This window comes from Manihot esculenta, chromosome 10 (assembly GCF_001659605.2).
Source record: "Manihot esculenta cultivar AM560-2 chromosome 10, M.esculenta_v8, whole genome shotgun sequence".
Taxonomy (NCBI): domain Eukaryota; kingdom Viridiplantae; phylum Streptophyta; class Magnoliopsida; order Malpighiales; family Euphorbiaceae; genus Manihot; species Manihot esculenta.
The window spans coordinates 19,886,176-19,895,813 of record NC_035170.2 but is presented as its reverse complement, the minus strand read 5'-3'; positions in this window follow the sequence as shown (position 1 = coordinate 19,895,813).

Sequence of the window (9,638 nt, the reverse complement as noted above, 5' to 3'; positions counted from 1 at the left end):
TTTTAAAATTAAAAATCAAACCGAACCGAAATGTATAAAAAATAAAATCAAAATTTTAAATCAATTCGATTCGATCGATTTTTCCGATTTGAACCAAATACTGCTCACCCCAATTTGGCCTACTACACCGGCTAAATCTAAATATGGGTAAAGCCGTAAAGGCATTACATGGACATTATCTTTGCTTTTATACAAATATTTCAAATATATTGTGGCTATCAAAGGATCAGCAATGGTCAATTCTAAATATTAAAATCTGATAAAGTAATTTATAAAAAAAAAAAAAAAAAAAAGAATTGTCATACCAACCGTTTTCTGGTATTGGAAGGTAAGCAAGTCCAAATTCAACTCCCATAACACAATCTGGTCTTCCCCTTAGGAAAATTTTTAAGTCAAGCATATATACTATGTTAAGAGTCTGTTAATCCACAAATATTTGAAGGGTTTGCTTTACCTGTAATTTTTTTTTTAACGTATAAATTGTTTATTAAATTAACTTACAAACTTTTAAAATAAACTAATTTATTTATTTATTATATTTTTTGAATTTATAATTAAATTCAGATTATAGATTAAGATAAATGCCTCTTACTGTGTTGCATTAATTGAGTAATAATTATTATTATTGCACAAAAGATTAAAAATCCAAATTCATTCAGGTGCTACCAATTTCTAATTTTTTAGCAAACTTATTGAAATATCTTCAAGATTTAGTTAAACTTCACGCTTCATCCTCCTATTGTTTAAAAGAAAAAGGATAATTTACAATTCAATCTCCCAATTTATTAATAGTTACAAGTGGATCCCTTAATTTTGAAAATTCAACTTTTTAATTCTTAACTTTAATTCTATCAGAATTAAACGTCCTTCTATCTTAAAAAAAAAAAAGAAAAAAAAAACTTTTTTTTATCAAACTAGTTCATGAATGGGCAGGTTAATCATGTTAAGTTTAGTGTAATCAATTTAAGTTTATATTTTATTACATAAAAGTAAGTAACAGAATCTTTTCTTGAAATATGATATAAATAATTTTATAAATGATTCCACATACAAATAAATATTAAATTAATTTTACAAAATATATGATATTATAATAAAAAATAATATTATTTAATTTCCGTGATACATGAAAATTCATTAGTTAGTCTATCAATTCTAAAAATATATTAAAATATTTTTAAAATTTTATTAGTCAGTCTCTCCATTAATTTTTACCGTTAACTATTGTAAAAATAAAAAATTACTATTTAGCCTCTATAATATTTGAAAACTCACCAATTAGTCATTTGATTTTAAAAAATACATCAAAATATTCTTGAAGTTTAAAAATTATACTAATTAATATCTTTATTAATTTTTACTATTAAGTGTTAGTAAAAAAGTTTAAAATGCCCTTAATAGAAAGGGACATATCATTAAATAATTTTACAAAATCAAATAATCAAGTAATAAATTTTTTCTTATCACAGAAATTAAATAGTAAAATGCTTAATGGTAAATTGCTGAAAAAATTAATTAGTATATTTTTTTAATATTATATAAATATTTTAATATATTTTTAAAAGTCGATACTAATAAATTTTTTCATATTATATAGATTAAATAGTAAATTTTTCATATAAAAAATTTAAAATATTCTTAAATTGAAGAAATAATTAATAAATATTTTTATAAAATTAAAAGACCGAATTATGAGTTTTTTTTTATATTATATAAACTAAATAATAAATTAGTTAAAAAAATAAAAAATAATAAAATAATTAACAGATTTATTAAAACTTCAAGTGCTTTTTAATATATTTTTCATAATTAAAAAGCTAAGTAATATGTTTTACATAATACAAAGATAGTAAATTTTTTTTATAAAATATATTTTATAAATTAATTGAATAAATATATATTTTAAAAAATAATTTTGATTGATAAAAATAAAATTTTAAAAACATTAATAATAATCTAATAAAAATTATAAAGAAATATAATAGTTTCTTACAATATGTAAAAAAAAAAAAACAGTATTTATGGCTTTCAATTTTTAATTTTTTAATTTTCAAAACACTTTCTAAAACATTAATAACTGAATAAGTTTTTGATTTTTTTTATTAAGTAAAAAATAAAAGGCAGGATAACTGCACCCTTATCTTTTGATATCCATTTTCTCATAAAATAATTAAAGGTATAATTTAATAAAATACACACATTCATCTTTGTATTTTTAAAAACTAATTATTTGATGTTTATAATTTTGAAAAACTAATAAATTAATCCATATGGTGCAAGATTTGTTTATTTCGTTGTTAATTTATATCTGTAATCTCACATATTTCAATAATTTAGTTTCTTATAACTTAAATACAAACAATTAGTTCTTAAAGATAATATAGATAATATAACAGTGGTGATTTAACTATTTTTTCATTGGAATGATTATTTTGTGGATTTTTTAATTAAAAGGATTATATAGCTAAATTTTAAAAATATAAATATTAATATATTAATTTTATTAAATTATAGAGACTAAGCTGTAATTTACTTAAAAATCAAAACTTTTATCCATTTATTTATTTTTCATTTCCATTTCTTAATAAACAAACCAAATGAAATATTAATGTAATAACCTACCCTGGATGGATGCATTTTCTAAGAAAAATTATTATTTATTCTTTATGGAAACTTATTAATTTTAAAAATATATTAAAATTTTCATGATATTTTAAAAAATATATATATTAATTAGTACAGGTGGATCTACGTTTAGGCCAAGAGAGATTATAGGCCGTCATGAAAGTTTTTAAATTACCAAGGAGTATTTAATTAATTTTTTTAATAAAAATTATTATTGAATCACTAAATTTTTAAAAATTTATTAGGTTAGGAAAAAAAATTTTGTATTATAAAATTAAATTCTTTAATATTTTATCAAAACAAATTGACAAACAATTTTTTTTATAAATTATTAAACAATTAATACATAGACATTTATTTGAGAGATTTTGATATAGAGAAAAAGTATTAAAGTTTTTAAAATTTAAAAATTTAAAAATAATTATTTCTTAAATAAAACCACAATTCTAAATATTTTTTATTCTTTTTTAATTTAGAAAATTTATTTTTAATTTTTAAGATTTCAATTTTAAATATTCTATTTTTTTTCAAAATATTTATAAAGTAAATTATCCATTCATTAGTTAATTTATTTTTATACAATTATTTTTTTAAAAAAATAATTATTATTTTTATTTATTTTTATTCATGCAACTAAAATTATATGTTAAATTACTTAGGTTTAAAAAAAATGAAATTAAAGATGAGTTTATCTCTTTCCACTTTTATATATAGTATAGATTTAAATTAAATTAAAAATAAAAAATGGCCGTTTCTAGTTAAGGTACTAACCTTATATTGTATTTATTTTCAGGTTTAATTTTAGATGGATAATTTTTTTTTATCTCTCACTCATACATGATAGAGTACGATGATATATTCACTATAAGTTTTACACCCAACAAAAAGACTGTACACCTAATGCATACTTTGCAAGATCGAATATTATATATATGTTAAGACAATATAATTGTTTGAATGGTGAAATCTATAAGTAGATGTAATATGTGATACCCTAAATCATTTATCATATTAAACTTTTTGCAAAATTTATTTTAATTTTTTCAGTTCATAATTATGTTTTATCCATAAATAAATATAATTGACCAATCAATGAACAAAAAACAGTGTGATTTTTCCATATGTTTCTCTTAATTAGATGCTCTTAAGTTTAGTTCAATTTGCTTTTCTAAGAATATCCAATGTTAAGAGCGTATCATTCATGATTATTTAACAATATTCTAAGATAGTAAATATTAAATTAGATCTCAAATAACTAATTTGAGTCTTGATGATATCAATATTAATGTTATCTATTATCTTTAGGGCCTCACTCAATAACAAACAAAGATCATCACTTATATTCCTATATTGGTCACGAGTACATGTACTAAAAATCACATGCTACGGTATTCTTTCCATTCTTAATGGAGTGTATGACTTTATTCAAAATATCATATAGATAATAACTTAGTACTTAATTCTCAAATTTGAGTTCTCTTTTCTACTCATTTCTCATTAGAACTCCAACTAGCTGATAAGACAGATAATGTAACTTGTTTGCATAAGATTAATGTATTTAATATAATAATCTATATTATTGATTTTTAATACCTTTTGAGATGAAACTTTATATTATAATTTTTTTGAGCGCTCAATTTTTATCCACAGATAACATAAAATTTATAATTATCTAATGTTTCATTATCTCGTCTGATAATAAAATATTGTTGCATGAGGAGACATGATCTATCTGTCCTACATATTTATTCATAATAAGATCCTCTAATAATAACAGTTGTAGGTATGAATTGCACTACTGCAATAAATAGTGAAATGAGTTTTACAACTTAACATGAATAAAAAAAGTTAACTCCTATGCAAACCCAATGACATTACATTCCTATAAAAAAACATCTTTTGTAATAGGTTTTATTAGAGAATCCATAGTCATTTTATGTGTAGAAATATATTTTATATTCACCTCTTTATGTACAACTATATTCCTTATACAATTATATTTAATGTTAATGTGTTTGGTCTTTCCATGATATTTGAGATCCTTTGTATAAACTTTGCTATCTGACTGTCACAATAGATTGTTACTAATTATATAACATCTTCTAAAACTCCCAAGTGATCTAGAAATCGCTTCAACTAAATAGCTTCTTATATAGCGGCTAAAAATGCTACAAACTCAGCTATATAAGATTGCTTCATACTGCTTTGTGATAGTATAGCCGGAGGTAGATTTTATGCTCATCTAAATCTTCCTCCCCCCAATCTACATCTATGTAGCCTTTTAATTGCAAGCTATGTCCTTGATAACATAATGAGATAACATAATGAGAAATCTGATGTGCCTTTAAAGTACCTCAATATCCTTTTTATTGCTTCCAATGTCCTAGCCTAAGGTCAAACCTATATTAACTTACTATGTCTACTACATAACAAATATCAAGTCTCATACACAACATAACATATATTAGACTCCCAACCGCACTGGCATATGGAATATTTTTCATTTGTGCTTCTTTTTTTCTAGAGTCTTAGGATATAATCTTCAGCTTAATGCTTCCCTTTTTGAGATATGAGTATTAATGGATTTACAGTTTTTCATATTAAATCGCGCTAAGATTTTCATAATATATTTCTCTTGTGAAAGAGATAATAACTTTTTTGAGTGATCTCTTAAAATCTTGATTCTAAGAATATGTGCTGCTTCCCCATGTCTTTCATTTCAAAATTAGATGACAACAATTCATTGATGGTCTTAATATGCTCAATTTTTGGTACAGACATAATGATCCTCATTAATCATGGTGAAATGATAAAACTATAATTGTATTATGAAATCTAATATACCACTGCTTTAAAGACTTTTTGAGGCTATAAATAAATTTTAAGAGTTTATAAACTTTGTGTTCTTGGCTTGTTATAATGAAACTTGCTAGACATTCTATATAAATTTCCTCCTCTAATTTTGTATTAAGAAAAAGTAATTTTCACATCCATTTGATGTAACTCAAAATCTAAGATCAATTCTTTTTCTATTGTGTATACCCCTTAGTTTATTCCTGTTTCTCATTTCTACTACACCATTTTGTTATGATGCACCTGAAATAGTTAATTGACGATATATTCCTCTTTCGTCACATAATTCTTTGAATTATTCTGACAAATATTTTCTATCCAGATCAGTTCTTAAATCCTTTACTTTTCTATAATTGATTCTCAACTAGGTTCAAAAAAATAATAAAAGCAACTTAAAAGCCTTAGACTTATGAGATATTAAAATGACGTAATCATATTGAGTGCAATCATCAATAAACATTATGAAATAAATTAATTATAATGGATATTCAGCTCTTGTTTCTTTTCCTAATGATTTTCTAGTTGTTTTTCCAATGAGGCAATATTCATATGTTGACTTTTCCATTTTATTAGTATTACCTAATAAGCCCTCTTTAGCTAAGCATTGTATGTGTTATTGACTTATATGGCCAACTCTAGCATGCCATATATTTACATCACTTAAAGGCGCATCAGAAAATGTAAAACAAGAAAAAATATATTAGAGAAAGCACTTATAACATAAAAAACTATAAAACTATCCATGAAATATCCAGAATCACAATAACTTGTTCTTAAAAATAAATTCACACTTTGTTCATGAAAATTAACACAAAAACCAAGTTTTATCAATACTAAAATAGAAACTAAAATTTAAAAAACTTGAAGAGAAAAAAGGACATCATGTTGGAGCAGGATTCGCCTGCTATGCATAGCCAGTTTGCAGGTGCTTATTCCCTTCACCTCTATTTTCGAGTTGTTTCCAATAAAAATACATCTTGCCCTTTGAGGAAGTCACCATAATTCTACGAAGGCTTCACGATTCTTTGCTATATAGTTTGTGGTACTTGAATCTACAATCTAAAGAGGATTAGATTTAGTTAATAATATAGGGCTAAACATAATAACATTCACAAGTGTTAAAAGGCCTTTTACCTTTTTGGCCTTAGTGCAGTCATGAGCAAAATGTCCCTTATTATCACAATTGAAATATTTAACCTATACAAAATGTCCCTTTAGATAGCACATAGCATCTTCCATACTCTTAATATGAATGTTGTGAGTCAGGTGTATTTTTATGCATTCGCAGGTGTTAGGTAAGGAGCGTATAACAGCTTGAACTTGTTTATTAGTTAAAATATGACCAATATCCTTCAACTTGTTCACCATGTTACTTATGATCTCAAGGTATATTCTCACTTCATGATCAAAATGTTTCTTGTAAGTATCAAAATTAATGGTAAGAGCCTTTAATTTAACAACACATACTCCCAAATTTCTCTTTTATTGCAGACCACATATCCTTAGTTAAGTCATATTTTCCAAACTCATACATCATATCATTATCCATACTACTACGTAGGATAATGTGAGTAGTGAATTTTTTTTCTTTCAAGCATCATAAGCTTCAAAGTCCCTCCTATTTTGGGCCATATTACCCTCTTCTGATATTTCTAGAACTAAGTTAAGAGCTTATAAGACCTCTATTCCTCTAGCACAATATTAAATTTTCATACTCCAAATCTCATAGTTATCCCCTTTCAACTTTTCTCCTTTACTAAGTTGAGCTACAATATTTTTGGATGCAGATGTCATTGTTGTTTTCATTAAGGATATTTATGCATATTAGTTAATGTTTTATGCATACATAAATTAACCTTAATAGTAATTAATTATATTAATAATCATCTTACATTAGGTTTAGAGTCAAAAGCTTAATATGTCTCCCATTAGGTTTAGAGTCAAAAGCTTAATGTGTCTCCCATCATCAACTAAAATCCTATTATATTACTAAAAATTAACACAATTAATTATACGAAGGTGTACCTTTTAAATTATTCATAATTTTAAAAAATTATTAATAATATGTAATATAATATAAATATAAAATATTAATACATGATATTAATAATTTATAGAATAATGATAAATAAATTATGAAATAAAATAGCATACTATTTACATTCATAAAATATCACAAAATGAATATATTTCTATCAATAAAAAAACTAAGATAAAAACAAATAACATCAAACATAAAACTATATAAGATTGTAATACTCCTTACTCTGTCCAGGTGCAGACTGAGTAAAAATTGCTACAAGCTATATTTTCTTAGATGTTTCAAAACTAAACCATGTATTTAATATGTATAATTGTTAAGTTATTAGATGATTAATGTAAATTTTATAATGTGAATAAAGTAACTGTGAAAGATTTTGAAATAAAAATTTTGGCAGAGTTTCCTCTATTTTATTAACATCTCAACCTGTGATACATATGAAAAATACATTTATAATTATACTCTCATCTGTCATTTGATATCATATGATTTATTAGTTAATCAAACATTATAAAATAACATCATTTCTTATTCTTCCAAAGTTACCCTTAAATGTATATATTTAGCCCCTTTTTGGACGTATATATGATTACAATTCTTTAACTTATATAATTTTTAGAATAATCTCTACTTATTATGTATTTACCAAAATATAATTGTACAATGACTCCAAAATTCAAAACAACTAGCCATTATAAAGGCCTTGGTGTTTGATGTTTATCTCTGGTCACTTCTGCAGTGATTACCTAATCCATAACCTTGTTACAAAATTTTCTTCCTTTGCACTCTTACTTTTTAATTACCTCTTTTCCTTTTGATGTTCCTTTACCTTTGATTTTCAAGTTTAGTATATATGGAAATCTACTTTTCTTTTCTCAAATATTTTAGTTTATGATCGATTTCCTTATTCTTGGTCTAAGGATGAACTTTGGTTGAAGAAAGGAGTTGATGTAGTGAAGAAATTGGCTTAGTTTGATGTAGAAATTGAAGAAAAGCTCACCTTTCTCTTTCCATGGAATTAAATTCAGCCAAGGCTTCTAAATGAATAAGACAACCATTTCTTGTTTGCTTTCTCATCTTCCTTTTATTTCTCAAGTGATATTTGGATGGCTAGGATGAAGTTGTGGAAGAAAATGAAGGGCTAAGATTGAATTTTGCTTTTAAACTTTTCATATTCACACTTTAATCTACTTAATTTTATAACATGTTTCAATTTAATTTTTAAACTTTCATTATTCATAGATTTAACAAATATTTCAAGCTAGCACGTCAAGGAACCCTTAAGCACCACTCAAGAGTGACTTGATTCTAACTTACTTATTATATTATTTGTTTTATTTTTGGATATGCTCATTTCTTTATTTGAGCTTTATATAGTTTAGTTATTAGGATTTGAAAATATTAAAGTATTATTGCATATCATTTTTTTCTTTAGCTCTATATCAACATGTTTAACTCCATATGCAATGCAAGATGGATCTCTAAATATAAATTTTGACACTTTATTTGTAGGTAAATTATATGTCAAGAGATAAGCTAGCATCCCCCTAAGTAGTTCAGAGTAAGTTAGCACCTCCTCTCATACCACTTACTTTAACTATAAAAAAAACCTTAACTCAAATCTAGTCGTGTCACTATACCTACCTATGAGTTTCAGTATGTGATAAAGACTATCTAGGATCCCAATCAGTTGATATAGATCCTATTCATAGGAATAGAGGCTTCAAGTAACTAGTATAGGTCATCTTCTAGGTGATTCAAATCACAATTAGAAAGTTTAAGTTTCAAAATAGACCTATCATTAAGTATTGAGATACCCAATGAGTGACATGTTGCCTTATTTACAAACCATTTGGTATATTCACTAATGAAATCCAACAAAGACGTTTGTAAGACTCATTGACCTTCTTTCAAGTTGAATAAAAAATTTCTTTTATATTAGGAATGGGTAAAACTATCTTTAAAATTCTATATCTCTTAACATCAGACAAGAGACTACCTTTCTAAATAATAGCTTGCATCTTTCTATTCATTTCTATGATAAAATAAACTAGATGTTTCAATTTATCAAAGGTACCTTTAGGATATATTTATGAGAAAAATGAACTTAATAATCATC